Source organism: Alligator sinensis, unplaced genomic scaffold (genome assembly GCF_000455745.1).
Source record: "Alligator sinensis unplaced genomic scaffold, ASM45574v1 scaffold85_1, whole genome shotgun sequence".
NCBI lineage: Eukaryota > Metazoa > Chordata > Crocodylia > Alligatoridae > Alligator > Alligator sinensis.
Window position 1 is genome coordinate 3,535,107 of NW_005841891.1, and position 20,166 is coordinate 3,555,272.

The window sequence follows — 20,166 nt, forward strand, 5'->3', positions numbered from 1 at the left end:
CCCCCCCCCCTTTAGCTTTCAATTTGTTTCTGGCTTCCCCATTCTGCCACTTTTTAATGGTTTGTTCCACTTGTGTCTGGGAACTTTTGTCTCTATCTGAGAGCCTCCCATCACATTTGCAGTCTCGCAGCACCTTGCTGTCTCAATAATAAATGAAGCATAAGTGGGAGTGGTGTGTACTAACCTGCACAGTATGAACTGATGCCTCTGCAGTTTGGCAGGTAGCTGTCAAGCACCAAGTCATCGATACGCATTAAATAATTCTCATACAGCTTCCCTCAGTTTGCTGTTTCAGGAGGAGATCAAGCATTAAAAGACAGATAAGTATTAGACTCCAATTTTTCCTACAATGATGAACACAGTTCCTTCTACCTCATTTGTCTCAATTGTGAAGAGGAAGGGCTGGAATCTACATGTGGTTACATCAGGGTAATTCTGGAATGGCTCCACTGATTTCACTGGGTTTACTTTAGCTTTGTAGTGATGAAAGAGAAAACAGAGTTTGGCCCGATGCATCGAAAGAAGTAGACTGTGGAAGATGGAGTGCACTTTTCCAGGATAGAAGTGATGTGTACTCTGTCAAGAGCTTTCCTTTTGTACTGATTCATTAAGTCCACCCTGGAGGTTAAGGATTTTTTTTCTTTGGAGTATAAACCTAACCTGAGTCTAATTACCTGAGGCGTGAGCCTGTCTTTTAAAAATCACTGAAAGGAGTCCATTCAGCAATTTCAGAGTCTTGTGAACTGCTTACAAAACTTCCAGTAATAACCTCGGGCTGGGAAATACTTTATAACTTTCTTGCAGGTAGAAGAAAACACGCACACATCTTGTTCTATCTTAATTTGCAGGAGAGGCACAGTTTTTGTATGCAGGTAGCCATTCAAGTAGGATAAGGGGTGAAATCTCAACTCCACAGAGGTCAACTGCAGTTTTTGCAGTACAGCTAGAATTTCACCCGGAGACCATCAGAAAAGACACCAGAATGAAAAGATTGCAGTGAGAGGTTCCACCTACGACTACAGTCAATATTCTAGTACAATTTTATGTTTAGAAAGTTGTCTCTTCTTGTTCTCAAAGGCAGTGTGCAGTTTTGTTGTACCAATGATGGTCTAGGGCAGGGTGTTCAGCCCACAGAGCCTTGAGATTCAGCACATGGGGCTTCCTAGGGGCTAGGAAATTTGGTGGCGGGGCAGTAGTGGCAGTTAATACTGCCACCTGTCCCTAATGACAAAATCCCAAGCCTTGCATGGTGGGTTGAATCTGGGCCACAAGCCTTCCACTGATATGGCCAGGTCAGGGCTGAGCCATGTCTCCTCCCCCTGCACAGCTTCTTCCTCCCTGCCCTGGTGGGTTTGGCCATGCCAGGTTGGAATCAGGCCATGCCCCCTTCTTCCCACAGGCTTGGGGCATTCCCCCTCTTCCTGTGGGGCTGAATCAGGGCTCGGCCATGTACCTCCCCCCATGTGGCTGTGCCAGGTCAAACCCTCTACCCCCACATAGCTGGATCAGGGCCAGTCTACCCCCCTACCCTCTCCATGTGGGTTGCCATGCCTGCACCGGGTGCTGGATTGGGTCCACTGGCTGAATCCAGCTCACAGAAGGACCTGGTAATGCTCGTCTGGCTTGCCAGGGATAAAAGTTGAGCACCATTGATCCAGAGAACATGTGAGAAGCGGGATTCCTTCACTAATTTAATTTATTGGATTATATACCAAACAAACCTTGCTTCTCACTTACTCTTGAGAGGGGTGGGCTTTTTTACAATCAGTGTTAAACTGATCCTCATATTTGGAACTAGGAAAGAATTTTTCCTCGGGTCAGATTGTCATGCATGGGCCGCAGTGATTTTAGCCTTCCTTTATAGTATTGGATGTAGTTCTCCTCCTAGGGTAATTGGGGTACATTTTCCCCCTACTAGTTTCTTGCCACAGTAATGGTAAGGCATTGATGGTGTGCCCTTGTCACCTTTGCTCTTTACTTGTGACACATTGTAGAGTTTGTTTGTTGAAGGCTTCCTGGCTGAAGTATGAGAGGGGGTTCAGAGTAGATGTTCACATGGAAAACTAATCACTTGCAAGTACTTGAGTCTGGGCTTAATGGGTCAAGATGACCCTTCCAGTCAGTCCTACATTGCCTTACATTTCTCTTTTGGAGTTGTCATTATAAGCAAGCTGGAAACTCCTCATTTAAATTCTTCTTCCATCAGCACCAGCTTTCACCAAGATTTACAGAGCAGGTACAATTCATTTAAGACTGGCTAGGTACCAACCATCACATCCATTATAATATTACAGTTGAATGGCCGTATGAAGAAAGATTGGGTGATATACCTAGGAGGGATTTGGACACAAACCTATATAATTCAACTGTGGAATAAAAACCTTATTTCTCAGCAGAGCTTTGGGAGCTTTCTATAAGAAATAAGATAAGGTACTTTGAGTACAAATTGAAGAATTTAAGCCAGACATCACTCCTACAATCTAGTGGTAGAGTCACAAAAGCTTCTCAAGTCCGCGCACCATGAATCAGCCACTTAAAACAACAGCAACACCTGTCATAGAAACAAATCACTACATGGTTGTTTGGGGCTCAAAATAAAGAACTTGGTATTGGCTTGGACAAAAGACCCCCAGGGAAGATTCAGGTGCTGTAGGAAACTGTGTTCATTATTCACTCTAGAATAAGGGCGTAAATTCTAGGCTTCACTCACCCTAAATGAATAGGAACTGAAAAATAGACTTTGGGGGACAGACCCCAAAAGACTTAATGCACTTTGCTGTGTTGTTAGAGAGCTGCAGGGAAAACACCCATTGATTTCAATGACAACAGGATTTTACCACCACTGTGGGGAAAATGTCAGCTGAAATTTAAAAGGAGTTCTTGCCTTAATTCCAAACTACCTAATTAAAAAGTAATACTCCTGAGATCCTCTATAGCTCATTTCATCTATGACTGTAGGCACTGTACTTACTAGACACATTGTGAAGTACAGGGTACCAGCACACACATTTTAAAAACAGGACACCAAGCCACAGAGAAGTGAAAGGATTTACTTATATCACATGGAAAATAAAGGCTGGAACCTGGAATACAGTCAGGATCTTCTGACTCCCCGTTCACTGCTCTAGCCACTAGGTCATACTTCTATTACTTTCCTTGTAGTGTTACCTTGAGTAAATTAAGGTTCAGTTCATATTTCAGTTGCTATGTAGTGCTGCTGTGCTGTAGGGTGCTGTGTAATGGCTACGATATTTTCCATCTGGAGATGGCTGCATTTCAGTGGTGAGTGCATTGATTTCTGTAACTAGTGTTCATCTGTCTGAATTTTAATACATTTACCTCCTTAGAAATTAGGCATCACACACATAATAGGGCATTTTGTAGTGAAAGGGCTGATACCAAGATAAATCAAGTATCAGTTCACAAGGGAATGGGAATATCCCTATTGATCACGACTAAACTAAGTCCCAGCCCAGTGAGGAATTTAAAGGTTAGCACTAGGACCAGTATCAGAGGGGACAGGAGACAGTTCAGACCATGAAACGTTTGTGTGAAGAGTTCCCATCAACCTATCTTGCCTAGCAAGTGATGGCTGCATGTTGCCCCATTCATTCATTTGCTGCTATCATTCCCCAAGTGTAAAAAATGTAGCTTGGAAAGTAAGAGATGAACATACAACTACAGTCTTCTAACTGTATCTGTTTATGCTCTGAAGTTATTTTAAAGTGCCCATCAATGTCCAGCCCCAAAGTGTCCAGATACCAGCTCACTAGTTGAAAATAATAGAAGACATCTTTGGCTACTGAAGTTATTTAGATGTCTATAAGTTTCATTAAATGTACTTGTAGAGGGACTGTCAACCACACTAGCAAATGGCTTAGCTCTGTAAGATCTTTGGATGGACAGTACTATATGTAGCTCAGTTATTGTGAACTGGTGAAGGTACTATGGTGAGAAACTGGATTTATTACCAATGGCCAATGTATTTTGGCACCAGGACAAAATTTTAGATTTACTTCAACTTTATAGGGAACCATCTTCTGAAGCATACAACCCTGCTGCCCAGATTTGGGTATGTGTATATACACAAAGATATGCTACTGCTATAAAACATAGGGATAACTGCAATTTGAAGGCAAAACGAGCCATGTTTCTGAAGTATGGTTTCTGTTAAGTTAAGTGAAACAGTTTAATAAAACCACAGGAGGTCAAAAGAGCAAGGAGCTGGTGAGTATAATTGGACTATTGTGAGTGTTTCTATGTGGTTTCCTTAAGTTTGTATTTCACGACACTAATTTTTGACATCGGGTGCAATAAATGTGACTAGTGACCACAATTTATTTTTGAAAACACAACACAGGCCACCAGGGAAACTAATGATTATAGGTTAAAATCAGAACCAATGCAGGGCAGTTCCTTAAGTCATATGTAAGAAGATTTATACTAGATTCCTGTTTTCATAGTTTAGCTCAACTTATATCCAAAAAACTTCCTTAGTCATACTTACTACTACTCTGTCTTGGTGACTTGGTGTCTAAACTAGTGTCACACACTTTCTGGAAAGCTTGTAAGGAATGTCATAGTAAACTACCCCCCATCTTATTTTAACCTACACACCAAAGAGGTGGGAAAAGGCATTATATCAGCTTAGACTTAACTGGAAATTCTTATACGCAAGTGAGCTTTTGTTGGTCTAGTCTGAGTATATTACCCCATTTGGAGACATTTTGTGGCCCCTTGGAAATACCCCAAATCATTGCATCCCTAGGCTTGCTTAAAAATAAATTTTAATTTTAAGAATTTAGGTATGTGACCAAATGCGTATTTTAGATGACTTGGTGATAAAAATATACTTGGAGGTTGGTAAGTTGGGGTTAGCTTATGTCTCAATTAGTTATATTTAACAATAGAAATCCAAATCAACCGTGTAGGATTTAGATTGCAAACCACAACAGGCGCTTCTCTTACATGCTACTTGCGTCTTGTAAGTAAAAAGGATGCTAATCACAGGCACATTTCATATTTTAGATGGGTTTGCAATCTCTTCTCAGCAATTCAGTCATATTTAGAAAGCTCGACAACTAATTATTAGCGTTGTGAGATTTTATGAATTGGCTCACAGCAGTCAGCCGCTGCAATTATATGGTGTATATTTACCTGTAAGCAGCCCTGACACAACATGATTGTAGTTCAGATTAAAAGCATGCAAAATGCTTGCAAGAGCAGAAATGTCATAACTGCTCTGTGGTGCAATGGTAAAGGGCACTTTGAAATGAACCACTGCTTTGAATAGATGGCTCTTCTCTGTGCTTTTGAATTAGCTGTTTTGTTTTGTTTTAAAAAAACCACGTTGTTTTATTTCAAATGAGTCTTTCACAGCAGTTTTTTGTAAGGACAAATGTGATGCACTGGGGAGCAGTGGAATCTGAAGGAATGGGCTAGTTGTCATTGTCGGCAATCCCTCAGGGTCGAAGATGATTGCTCCCATGGGTCAAGTAAAGGGTTGTAGATTTGGCTAAGTATGCCGATCCTACCGCTGCAGACTCCCTGGCAGATGCCACAGGTGGTGGTTAAAGGGAGGGTTGAACGGCAAATTTCTCAGTCTTGTTTCCTTTCCTTCTACTTCTATCTTTTTTCTGCCTCTAGGGGAAGGTAGTTTTGCTGAGGTGTCACGAACTCTGGAGTCGAATCCCACCAATGATTCTGCTCTGTGGCTTTGGTCTCAGGTTCTTCAGATACCTTGGTCAGAGAAGGCTTGTAACAACATTGTTTCTGCCTCAGTTTCCTCCTCTGCAAAGAGGGAATCATAATTTTTTTCTCTCTCATGGGAAGGTTGTGATTGTATAGTGACCGTGTATGTATGGTTTTGAACCTATAAAGGCCCGTGGTTAGTGCTGAGTAGCAATAAATGTGACCTTTGAGAATTCCTTCCAAATTCCTTGTGACAGCACAACTTACCTTGATTTCAGTGGAGGTTTTGTTTAAGCAAGGAATACATAATCAGAACCTAAATGCAGAGATTTAACACGCTACTTGATATTGCAGGCAGAAGCCAACCCACACAGCCAATTCCAGCTGTTCAACTTTTACTGCCCATTTTCTGCTGCTTTGGTTTTATGTGTGACATTGTGTTGAAACATTTACCCCGGCTTATCACAGCTCTTACCTTTCTAAAACGTAACATTTTCAGACCTGGGGAGAAGTCCATGAAATTGTGTATTTCAACCAGTTCTCTACTGGCTTTTTGGTAGACATATTTGCCATTCCACAGCCCTGAAAAAGCTGTTTCCTTAAGCTTAACATTTGGAATTTGTCTGCTTTGTTCTTTCCACGTGGTGACTGAGGTTCAGCACTGGCAATTATAAGGAGCTTTCAGACAGACACACTAGGAATGAATTATCAGCATGCAGCAGATAATAAGAAACATGTAATTTGTTAATTCTGGGTGGACAGGTGCAGGAATCACATTGGGACCTACTTTGGCCGCCATTGATTTAGAGTGATCAATGACTCAGCACTGGCTAATTCTGTTGCTAAACCATGGAAGCAATCTCCCAGAGATAACTCCATTTCACTGACGGGAACTGTCTGACTTACTGTTTACAAGCAGAATAGCTCAGAGTTAATCACGCCAACTGAAATCACTACAGGTAGAGTGTCTGTCAGATAGCATGATGACCTGTAATTAAACTTCAATAGGGACAGAACACGCCGTAGGTGGTATCCTCAGAGAGTTCCCCGAGTTGGACGTGAATAAGAATGGTATCAGGCTCGAAACCCAGTGGCAGTATGGAGAGGGGAAGGTGAGAGATCAGTGAGATTTAAAATACGTGCACACATGAGGAAATGTGCGAAAAATTGAAATGACAAGGTTGTTGAGTTATAAGTAGCTCGGCTTTCACCCAGGGGAGTCACTCTATGCTCGACTGGCTGCGATAAAAATCCCTAGGTATTGCAAATGCCCCATCATGAGGCCAAACGTTTGCTTTTATCCCCCAGAATGTGAAATATCATTCTTTTCGTACCTCCGTGGCACACAGACAGGCATCTTGGTGGTGTATGGGGTGTGTGTAATATTCTGAAGATTCTTTGTAACTACCAGGAAGCTGCTATATGAAATGTGTATATCCCACGAATAGTTGCCCTGTGGCCTGAATGCCCTGCCATAGAGAAAAACAAACACAGCCAGTGTGTGTATTGAGGCTGATGTGTTTGATTCTCATGTAAGCCAGGACATGTTTGAAGGTATGGTATGCAAAATGATATGCCAGTTATACACACACAAATTAGAGACACTCCCAACAGATACAGCAGGATAAAAGTACTTAATAATTTACCAGGTCAGGCAGAAAGGACAAGTCCTCTAGTTTTAGAGCTGCAACAATTTGTACTGCCTGGTAATTTGGTTCATATACTACACTCTCACTCTTTACCTTGATCAGTGGTTTTCAACCTGTGGTCCACAGACCCATGGGGGTCTGCAGACTATGTCTAAGGGGTCTGCAAAAGATAACTAGGAGCAACCAAAAGTATGTGGAGACACACTCTTACAATTCAAAGGGGTCTGCACCTCCATTCAATTTTTTTAGGCGTCCACAAATGAAAAAAAGGAGGAAAACCACTGACCAAGATGATAGTCATAAAAAGAAAACATCTTTTCCTAACTCACCAAAAGATACATACTCTGAGCATAACAGATGTTCATTAAGTTCCTCTTCATGAATAGTTGGTAGATACTGGCTTATCAGACTTCTGTAATTAGTTTCTCTTTTCAAGTAGTTGTATTTATTACCACAGGTATAAATTTTGTCCCAGGATAGGGCAGATTGTTTCCCAGATTACCTATCCTATTGTGGTATACTGAGGGGATATTTTAGTCATGAGCCACGACTCTCATGAGCCTGAGGTGTTCAATTCCTAAAATGATGATGGGGGTTGGTCAAAAAAATTAGGTTAAAAATAACTAAGTAGAAAAGTGGTTCCTCAAACACCAGGATGGGAGACTGGTCACAAGGCAACTGGAGAGCTGGATTGGAGATGCTTTCCCATTAAGCCAGGAAGATGACCTGAGCACTGGCATTTCCAATGGACCTGAGGAGAACGGTGGGAGTGCCAGGACAAGCAGCGAGGAAGAGATTACAGTAAATCAAGATAAAAGAATAATTAGGGTCTCACTAGGAAAGGCTGTGGTGTGGTCCAATCTGAGGCACATTTGTGATGACATACCAGCTCCATTGAAGTGACAGGAAATTTGCCCATGCTTCTTATGGCTCTGAATGGAAGTCAATGGGAATTTTGCCGGGCAGGTGTAGGTCTCTGATGTGTCTGGTGGGGTCATCAACCACTGGAATACCCTTCAATTGGTGGCTATAAAGCCAGACAAGAATGGCCCTCGATTCCTTCAGATAATGACCTGCCATGCACCTTACATGGTGTTTGTTTTCTGACTTCAATGCGCATTTGGCCTGATGTCAGCAGTGACCCTGTTCCCTTGGCCCTTGCCCTGCAATGCTGTGTGCGCTAGTCCCATGCAATCAACAGTTTGCCTTCTCCTCCTCCCATCAAAGAGGACCGTGACTACCATCCCATCCATCACAAAATAAGCGATCAGTAATATCCTGAATCCAGGCTGAAACATAGGTCCCCAGCTCCTTACATTAATCAAACTACATGGTGTATTTGGAAGGATTAGTTGAATTTATTGAATGAAAGGATATTTCTGATCGTAAATCATTCTGCCTCCCTGAAGCATTTCACATACAATTTTATTTTCGAGATGGTTAGCCAGCTCTAGCCACTGCTGAATAAACAAGCTGTCTGTCTGTAAACAATACCTAGGATTTCCCTCTTCTGTAATAACACAGCATCAATATTGCAGGTGGAATTTTCCATGTTCCATGAAAATGATAGTTTAATGTGATTTTCCACCAGAAAATGGAAAACATAATAAAAAACAAGGATTTCTCTAAACATAGCCTATTCTGTGCATATGAGAACAGAATGGGTGGGTGCTACTGAAACACCATTGGATTTTTTCCTTGGCAATAAAGCTGTGAGTGATACCGTTTCTTAGCTTAATTAAAAAAAAAAAGTTAAAAGTGCAGATGGGGTAAAACCTGTGCTTTAAGCCATCATGACTGTTGTGACTCGGGCTTCTCTATGCTATAGCCCTGAAACTGAGTCTGAATTTGAATATATTGGAAATTAGGGAAAGCTGATCTTCTGATCTGAACTTTGCAGTTGGACTCCTGAACCTTTAATAACCCGTCTTTCATCAGACCAGAGGCAGGTATTGTCATGCTGGAATACAATTGCTGGAGCATATAGGCCAGGTGTAAGGAGTCCCCGGGTTTGTTTCCCTCTTTGGCCACTTAATTCATGACCTTGGATATTTCATTTAACTATAATGTACCTCACTTCCCCCCATCTGCTGTGGGAAATCGATTCATTTTGATAATATTTACCTTGTCTTTCAGGGGCATTATCTGAGGCTTAAAAGGGGAAGAGCCAGTGGAAAAATCATCTCTCTATCTGAATTATTTATGTCCACATCTTAGAGACACGTAAGATCACTGTCAGACAAAAAACAATGACCCTTGTTCTCCAACATTGCAGGTCGTTTACTTTGTTGATTTGACGGCTCTTTGTTCAGACTGCTTCTGTTTTAGTTCTGTATAGTCAGATAGTTGGGCATTAGTCTACCAAGAGTTCACCAAAAAACTGGGGACTCCCCCTGGCTGTTTGTGTAAGTTTTTCATGTGGAAAAGAGGGGGAAAGCTTACTTTAAAGCAGCAGGGGATGTTAGATAAAATAGCAGGGAAACTTATGATCAAATCACAAACATCGGCAGAAGGGATCAGTAGCAGAGGTTGTACCTGCAACTACTTTTAACTCGTTTTTCCAAATTGGATAAATTGCAAAACACGGGTGCCCCATTAAACAATTAACCTTCTCAAGCTTCATAATCTTCTTTTTTGAGTGCCTGAGGATGAACGTTGCTAGAGGTATGACCTCAGTTTCTCCACCCATAAATTGGGGATAATTATATTGACCTTCATTTGAAAATGCTTTGAGAACTGTGCTTGAAAAATACAATGTAGAAGAGAGTCTGAATTATAATTTATGTTCTCCCTGCCATTTATGTCCCAGTCTGCAAGGAGCTTTTGAGTTTTTTAAATATTTAAACTTCCCAATTGGGTCAGGTGGACAGGGGTGGATCCAGAGGGGGTGCAGTGGCATGCCTGCATCCCCTTTTCTGACCACACTGCCAGAGCAGCAGCCAGGTATTTCAGTCTCAAAGAAGGTAAGCACTCTCCCCTCTCGGCTCCTCTCTCCCTTCTCTCCTCTCCCTTGGGAGATCCGGGTGAGGTTGTATGCTCCTGCCTGCTCCAGCTGGGCTGCATGGGGCTGTGTTCAGTGGGCAGATGCATTTGCCTTCCCTGTCTGTTCCCTGCCAGCCTAGGAGCAGGTGCAGGGACGGGGAACATGCCCCCACTGCCACTGCAGTCTGGTAAGTACAGCCCCTGCACAGCCCAGCTGGAACAGGCAGGAACTCATCTCCATCCCAGGACTACACTTGACAGAACCTGGCAGTGGCAGGCAGGACTGGGAGGGGAAGGCACAGAAAGGGAAGGGAAGGGGAGGGCATGTGCTTCTGAGCACAGAGGGGAAGGGAAGGGAGAAATGCTGAGCTTCCTTGGGTCTTAAACAGGGCCACAAAAGGGTAGCAGGACAGCTGTGTAGGGCTTGCCTGCCCCAGTTGTGGGAGGGCAGGGAGAGGAGGCTGGGAGTAGGAAGTGCAGCCAGCCCTGCACTGCTGCCCCCCACTTAATAAAATCCTCGATCCATCCCTGCAGGTGGACATGTCACTTCACCTCTCTAGCATGACCTTTGTCTCTCTAGCACAATATTCATGGGTACTGTTTTCTACCACATGTTTCTACAACTCATAGCACAATGGTTTTTTAAAGTTCATTTGAGGCCTTCAGGCACTTCTTTAGCATCATTAGTAATAAATATAACTATTCCTTTCTGTTTAATAGTAGTGGAGATCTGGGGGGAAAGTTGGTGAAGGGAATGCATTAAAGGAGCCCCATTTACAGGCCACTGGAGGACAGGCTCCAATGTTTCTTTAACCTTGGCAGATGAAAGAAGCAATGTGGTCAGCACCACACTCTGGCTGCCTTTACCCCTAGGTAGCTCATGGGACAGGGGGTTGGATGGGCCTCAGACCCATTCTGGAAGTGGAAATGATGAGTGGAAACCCATCAACCTTGCCTGGGATTGAACCACGGACCTGCCAGTCTGTCACTCCTACTAACTGAGCTACGCAGCTCCCCAGGAAGGCAGGTACAGAGGCAGGTATTGACATAACACCATTGAAATCATTGAAATGACACCAGTTCACAGTAACTGGATATATTTTGAAACTTCCATTTAGAAACTCTGCTACCTGAAGTCTCTTTATAGCATGTGATGAAGCAAACCGTTGCTTATGAAAGCTTATGCATCTCTGATTTAGTTAGTCTATCAGGTACCTTGCCTTCTAGCTGAATGTATGCTTTCTATGCTGAATATAAAAGCTCTCGGTCTTCTAAGAAAAACGTTCATGAAAGCTCAAGGTGTTTGTTTAACATCAATGGCTCTGAACATGATCGGAAATATCTATGTATTATAGGTAGCAACTGTAATTTCTATCTATTTGAAGCCCCTACAACATGTGGCACTGGGAACATTGCCTCTTCCAGGAACATCGGTGTGCCCCACTGGGATATGTTTCTCAGCTTCATAATAACAGAAGGAAACTGGAGTGCTTGAGACAACTAGCTGCTGGGCTAACTTGCTGCAGACACATGATTTTCACATTCTCTGCAGAATGAATTAAATGATCCACATCGAACATCAACAACATGAGTAACTCAATCTACACTTTAAAGAGCCAGCTGAAGCCTGCACTTCCTCTCGCTTCAGGCACTGATGACTGATATCAAGACTTTCTGTAAACAAACTAGAAGAGATAACACAGCCCTGCATGTCTTCAATCCCCTGCTGTCCCAACCCCCACGCCATGGCTGACCAGGATAATCTTCCCTCTACTTTAAGGAAAATAACCTCTTCATTTCAGTTTAGGTAAACTGTGTTATGCTCCTCTCTGCAGGTCATGTAGAAGAGTTACAAAGGGGCCTAAGCCACAGTGCTGGGCAAGGGATTTAGAGCCAGATATGAATTTTAAATGCCTAAAGGTTTGGCATTATTCTGGTTTGGACATCAGCTTCTCTTATAGGAGAGATCCAATTCAGGAAGCGTATATATAATTCCATCTCTCCTCAGATACAATATGTACTTGAATGTGGTCAATGATGGAGGTTTTCCAAAACTGGGCTGAGAGATAAGGGCCAGCTATGAAATTCAGACCTCGTGACTATTCCTTAACTCTCTCACCAAATTTTCTGGAAAAAAAAAATGGGGTTTGTGGTTCATAGAGAAGTTGGGCTTGGGTTTGAATCCATCCAAGACCAAAATGTTTCAAAATGAAACTCTCTTCAGACGCTGCCACTGCTCAGTGATCGGCTCCAGGGGACTCCTAGGGCCCTGTATGCTCCAGGGGACTCCCAGGGCCCTGCATACATGGAAGCCGTGTACTCCAGGTCCCTGACCCCAGGACAGTCTACAGGAATCCAGCAGGGTTTCACTGAAACCCATTTTGCCAAACTTATTAGGTTTCCCAAAAGATCATCCAGCCTGAGACATTCTGAATGCAACGTCCCATGACCTTCCTTTCACCTGAACATTTCCAACTAGCTTTCTTCACAGACATGCCATGCCACGGTTGTGGCCCAGAATGATTTCATTACATAATTACCTGTCTATTTCTATATATAAATAATTCCTAAATAAACCCACCCCAAAATAAATTAATCAAATGATGTTTGACACCATTGCATGTTTTGCTGTTTGTTTGTTTTTCTTGTCTATTTTGAGTATAAGCTGTTTGGGGCAAGGACTGAGTCATACGACTCTGTACAGCATCTAGTATAACAGGGACCTTATTCTTGTTTGAGCTTAGGCACTGTGGCATTTATAGATGTGCTCCAGGAGGCGGGGGTGGGTGGTTGGGGGGGGCTCTTTAATTAGTGCACCTCCAAGAGCTGTGCTAGTTAAAGCACCCAGAGCATCATGTGTATCAGTGTCCCCGCACTGAAAAATGGTGGTGGGGCAACTTGAACTAAAGCTTGTCAAATGAGTTTTAGTTTAAAGCACCCTCCCACCATTTTTAGACACAGAGACGCTGATACACATGACACTGGAGTCTGCTGGAGCACAGTAATTACCACACTCCAACAGACTCAATTAATCAAGTCTGGTCTGATGCTCTATAATTACAGCATGTCTGAGCAGCCTCCCTGCACATGTATAGGAGCATTATATTACCATACTACTCTATACTTATTTGGAAGTATAGTAAGTATGCTTGGGAATTCTGTTTCTGATATGTTCTTGTGAACAGCTTTGCTTAATGAAAGCTTGCCATTGTCTGAGACTTCCTTCAGGAAAGAACCCAAAACCCAACAGCAAAACTCATTTGGAGAAATCAAATGTGTGCTATGCGTGCTTTCACTCTGAATTCTTTAATCAACTCACAGGTGCTAAAAAGACTGTCTAATCCAGTGATCTTTATCCAATGCTGCCTGGGTTAGTAACAAAATCTTAAGTCAAATTTTTGCAACATTGGACTATATTTTTTTTCCCTGAAACCTAAGATAACAAAAATATTGTGTAATGAAGTAAAACAAATAATGCAACGATTTTTTTTTCAAGTTAATGGTAAGAGCTTGGGAAATCTAATTTGCAAGATGCTAACACAGTTTCTCATGGCTGCCAAGTGGAGCTGTGCTAAGCTTCGGTCTCTGATTCAATTCAGTGGAGATTCGGCCAGATTTGGTGGCCAAAACTCTGAATCCGAATCGAATCAAAGGACCCTTTAATCTCTCTGGATCGAATCGGAAACCTCCAAATCAATTCGTAGAGATTCGGAAAGATTCAGCAATTTGGACATAGCCGTAGCTTTAAATGGTTTTCCACATACCTGTAGGTAGCAGGCAGATTGCGAATGCTGCGATGCTGGGGTTGACAAAGCGTTCCACAGTACAGGGGGCTCCCTAGTGCGCTCAGCAGCAGACCCAGAAGTGGACCAGAAGCACTTCTGGTCCACTTCTGGGTCTGCTGGACAGCGCACTTGTCCCTCCCCTCCCTGTGACCCCCTGGCTCAGTGACTGGTGCCTTCTGGGTCTGGAGAGGGCACCTGGGGTCCCCCTGCAGCCGACCACTGAGTCAGGGGGCACAGCGAGGCCCCCCAGCATGCTCCCCAGTGGACCAGGAAGTGGACGGAAGTACTTCTAGTCCATTTCTGGGTTTGCTGCTGCGCATGTGGAGGACCCCCCCTGCACTCCTGTGGGATGCCTCATCTGCCCCAGCATCGCAGCGTTCGAGAACCACCCTGGTACCTCGAGGTATGTAGAAAAAACATTTAAAGCTGTGTCTATGTCCGAATTGCTGATTCTCTGAATCAGCATCGATTCTTCAGATTTGGATTCAGCCAAATCGAATCAAGGACAGTGATCTGAATCAACAAATCGAATAACTGTCCCTGATTTGGTCCGAATTTGAATTGAATAGGGCCTGCTTCACACACCCCTGCTGGCAAGCCATCAGGGTGGAGGTAGAAGGAATTAATATAAAAGTTTTTGTGTCTGGCACCCAGAATTCATAATAGGCTAACACCTTGCAGATAGATTATAATTGCATACTAATCTACTGCACATGTACAAAATAGAGAATTACTGCCTAGACAGCAATTCTACTGAACAAGATGTGGAGCTGTAGTTGATCACAAAAGGAACATGATTCACCATTTTATATTGCTACATACTGAAGTGGATAAGCAAGAGAGAAGTGTAATAAAGACAGAGGAAAACCTCAACTTCACTCAGCAATGGAACACTGTGCCCAGTTTTGGGCACAATACTTCGAGAAAGATGTGCACCAATTGGAAAAAGTCCAGAGGAGAAATAAAAATGATCTGGGGTCTTAAAAAATGTGACCTGTGAGGAAAGATTGAAAATATATATATTTTGTTTAGTCTAGAGAAGTCTGAAGGAGACATGATAACAGTACTCAAATATGTGAAAAATTACTGCAAAGAAAAAGACTGTAAACTTTTCTCCGTGTCCACTGTTGACAGGAGAAGAAGCAGTGGGCTTAAATTGCAGCAACAGAGATTTGCTCAGACATTAGGAATGCCTTTCTAACTGAAAGGACAGCTAAGCATTGGGATGGATTACCCAGGAAATTTGTAGAATTACCATCTCTGGAAGTTTTTATGAACAGGTTAGACAAACATCTCTCAGGAATGGTTTAGAATCCTGTCTTGGGGCAAGAGGATGGATTAGATGACTTACAAAGGTCTTTGCCAGCTCTGTTTTCTATGAGTCTTATTTTAAAACACCTTTTGTTTCAAATTATATTAAAGTGCTTTAAAAGGCATAGAAAATACACAATAAAGCCTCACTTTGGGGGTGAAACAGAGGATCTGTTTTAACTAGAGCCAGTTGGTCTTTTTGATGGCATTGCTGATTCATTGAAACTGAAACTTTTCACAGGAACTTGCCAATTTTTATGAAAATTTCACTGGGAAATCTTACTCAGCTCCAGCATGAAATATCTGATCAGAGAGATAAGAAAAGCATACAGAATAGTCCATTGGCTGGTAGTCAAGGGACTCACTAGGGATATGGAAGTTAAGGCTTCCAGTTCTTGATCTGAAGTAGAGTGGAAAGCCAGGCTACTGGCTAATGTATTCTCTCTCTCTCTCAATCTTACTCTGATTTTTCAAGAAAACCCCCAAATTTCAAAAGATCTTGCTGGAGGAAAGAGGGGAGGGGATGAAAACTTGGAAAGATTTGTGTTCTCTGGCTCTATTTTTAACAATGCAGACCTACACATTCCTAATGTTTAAAGACAAGAAGAAATAGAGAATGTCACAAAAACCTTTGTCAGGGAAAATTCATGTGAGTAGAGTGTTCTGTATTGACCCCGTAAGGCCAAGAACCCAGGGTGAACCATTGCTGGTTTTGTGAAAAAAACTTTTGGACCTTAAATGAATGCAAATAAAATGCAAGTGGTCAGGAGCACAGTAAAATATCTCACTTGAAAAACAAAACCACCAACATCAGTGTTCCTTAATCCAGTCTGTGAATACTGGTTTAGGATAAGCCTTTCTACATGGCTTTTTTTGACATCACAAAAGCTTTTGACTCCGGCAGATGAGAAGCGTCGTGGAGGATCTTCTCCAGTACGGATGCCTGCCTAAATTTGTCACTATTCTCTGCCTGCTCCATGATGGCATGCAAGGGGTGTTTTTCAGTAATGGATCTATCACAGATCCCTTTGAGGTTAAGTCAGGCATTAAGCAAGGCAGTCTCATCACTCCAATACTCCTCTCACTATTTCTTCCTGTGATGTTACATCTGACCACCAACAAGCTTCCAGCAAGAGTGGAGCTAAACTACCAAATCAATGGTCAGGTGTTCAACCTCAGCCATCTCTGAGTCAAAACCAAGATTACCTTGACCTCTGTCTTTGAGGTCCAGTACATTGATGATGCTGTAGTGTGCGCTCACTTGGAAACAGACCTTCAGGCAATCGCCAATGTCTTTACTGAGGCATACAAGAAAATGGGACTGACCTTAACATTCAGAAGACTGCACCAACAAGCTCCTAATGAACAGTCCCCAGCTCTGGTAATTCAGATCCACAGTGAGACTCTGGAGAATGCTGAGTATTCCGTACACTTCAGAAGCCATCTCTTGCAGAAGGCTGTCATCAACAGAGAAATCCAATATTACCTCAAATGTGCACAGCCTTTAGACACCTGAAGAAATGGGTGTTCAAAGATCATGACATCAAATCCAAAACTAAGCACATGGTTTATCAATCAGTCATGATCCCCACCTTGCTGTATGGAGCCAAGACATGGACAATGTACAGGAGACATCTAAAGTTGTTGGAGAAACACCATCAACATGGCCTACAAAAGATCCTCTGAATCCAGTGGGAAGAGAAATGCACCAATGTTAGCATCCTCCTGCAAACCATGAGCATGGAGGCAATGATTATCTGGCATCAACTTCATTGGGCAGGCCATGTCATCTGAATGTCTGACTCCAGACTCCTGAAGCAAATTTTATTCTCCCAGCTCAGTCATATGCTCAAAATAAGAGGAGAGAAAATGCTTCAGGGACATCCTCAAGGCCAACTTAAAAAAATGCAACATCAATGTCAATTCATGGGAGCCTATCACCCAGGACTACTCCAAATGGAGGAAGAGTCTGCTGCAGTGATCTCAATACTTTGAAACCTCCTGACAGCAACAGGAGATGGATAAGTAGGAGCAGCAGAAACAGCGTGTCACGGACCAAATGAAAAATCCAGCTCTACCCACCACATATAGAAACACATGTCTGAGCTGCAGTAGAGTCTATCAATCCTGGATAGGCCTCATCAGCCATCTTCAGACACACAGATAAGACAACCATGGAAGACAATCACCCTTGACTGCAAGGGATTGCCAAAAAAGACTGATCTAGTACCAAGCTCCAACAAAAACATGTGACCTACTAAATCATAGCATCCTGGATTTTATTTTGACATCTGGCTTCCAATTACTAACAGTTTCCATAGTGGCTTAGTCCACTTGATTTGGTGAGATTCCGTTCTTGGAGATTTTGCGTGCGTCTACACTTCGCCATATGGCAACATTGCTACGGCACCACGCTTTAGTATTTCCCTTTGGAAGCACTAAAGCACAGTGCAGTATGGGCAGTTACTGTGCCATGCGCACAGTGCACGGTTCGATTTTGCTGCTACGTAGCCGTAGTGGCACACTATACCTGGGGAGCATGCCACTGTGCCAACGTAGCTGGTGATCACGTGTAGACTGAGGTGATCGCTATGTTGCCATAGTGCTCTATGGCAATATAGCAGTTCATTATGTCACCGTAGACACACTCTTTATGTATTAAATATATGTAGATATGAGCTTTAAATGGCCAATGCCTGTATTTAATATAGAGTCCAGTGTGGGCCCATCAGGGCTATGCATTCAATAAAGCTGAATATCTGCCTGCTAGTACCATCACAGTACATACTTTCTTCACCTCTTAATCTCATATAGTTTAATAGTAACTTTCAAGTGTTAATTTTGGATTAATCTCATGAAGGCACCATGTTGAAGTATCATTTGGGTTTTATACTTTTATTGGTGGGAGTGACACTGATGTTGCTTTGTGGCTCATTTTCCATTCATAAAACCTTATCTACTGTTTCAGCCATGGAAAAGTCATTTGCAGTGTTTTGTTCCCTCTGAGGCTAAGGGTAAAATGTGCAAATGTCTATTGGGAAGGATTGCATTGTACAGAATGTAGTGAACTGGAAGACTTAGTCAGAAGGTAGCACAAGTTGCTGTATCGCATAAAGGGCTAAACCCTGATGTTGTGCAGTACCACACAACTGACCCCACCAATGTCATTAGGACCATCCATGAACTTAAAGTGCTAGTCATCAGCAACTCACAGCAAGTAATCACATGCTCTTCAAGTAAAAGCAGCAGCTGAATAGCAAACAGACGCAACTCAGTAAGACGAAAGAGAGAAAATTTCCTAGGATTGTGTTTGTCCGAGAGCTCATCCCCAGCAAAGACAAATATTTTTAAACACTTTATATGTGTTTTTAGAGATCACCAAAGCAAAACTTCTCATGTGAACCTAATGTCAGAAAAATTTTAGTATCTGAACTGTATAGTTTAGGCTTTTATCCTGCTTTTGAGGCTGTGTTCCCAGATTATATAAATTAGGTAGTTCCAATGGCTACAATGATTTATACCATCTGAATCTGGCCCATAATAGTTATACAGAGCTTTTCAGCTTGTCCTGTCTCTCCTTTGAGGAAAGAACACTCTGGAGAACAAAAAAAAAATGTTGAGACAGTAGCAAAAAGAGACAGAAAACGCTCATAGAGATTGTGAAAAACAAGACATTTTATGACAACTATGAAACATAATATAGAAAAGATCCAGTACAGCAAATGTAATTGTCCCAGTCATAGCCACCTTTCTCAACATTTTTTGGTGTTTTCAGTATTTTACAATGTTATAGGCACTCCTACCCCATGGCATTTTAGGAGAGGTCAGGTTACCCCTGTGTTTTGCATAATAAAATTTATATTTTTCCAGAGCATGACTGATCAGGGAGAAAGACAATTGAACAAGACCCCAGTGCCTGCTTTGGAATTGTTGTAAACTTCCTCTCTGGTGGCCAATAGGACTGGAAAGATATGAAGAACATAGCACTAGAGAGATTCATAATCTTTCTGTCTCTAATTGCTCAAGTCATCTAGCCCACTCCCCAGACTCTATAAAATTGTTCCCTGCTCATACATTGAATAGGGCATTGTCTAGCCTCGTTTTAAACTTTCCCGTCAATGGGACTTCTACCATTTCCTTTCTGGAGACAGTGCCCCAGCCAAAACAGAAACTTTCCCTGATAGTCAGCATAAACTTTTACTTGTAAAAGTGTCATCCCATTATCAGAGCCAGATTAACAACTACAAAGAACAGAGCCAGGTTTAGGGCCCTGGGGTCACATGATAACATCGATGACATCATTAGTGGAGTGCACAGGGAGAAAAATGCCAGCAGCCAGGGCAATCTGCTCCGAAAGAGACTCCAAAGATCCCAGACAAGATACTCAGGCCTCTCATAAGATAGGAGGTTGTGAAGTTTCTCATGACTCTTATGAGAACGCCTAAGGACTGGGGCCATGGCTGCTGCTGCTTAGACAGCTGGGTCAGGAGCTCTCAGCTGGCCGCACTCTTCTACACGCAGCCAGCGTGGGAACCTGAGTGTTAGTGGAAGCAGGAAGAACAGTGGAAGCTCTTCAGAAAGTCAGAAAGGGGCTGTGGAGGAGCCAGCCACTGCTGGGACTGGAAGGACAACATGGCGAGGGACATCACAGAAGCAGTGTCATGGGTATGTTGTAGGGGAGGCTTGGGGCCTGCACACAAAGCCCAGTACTGAAAAGGCTGATATTGGTAGCAGCCTGCTCACAACAG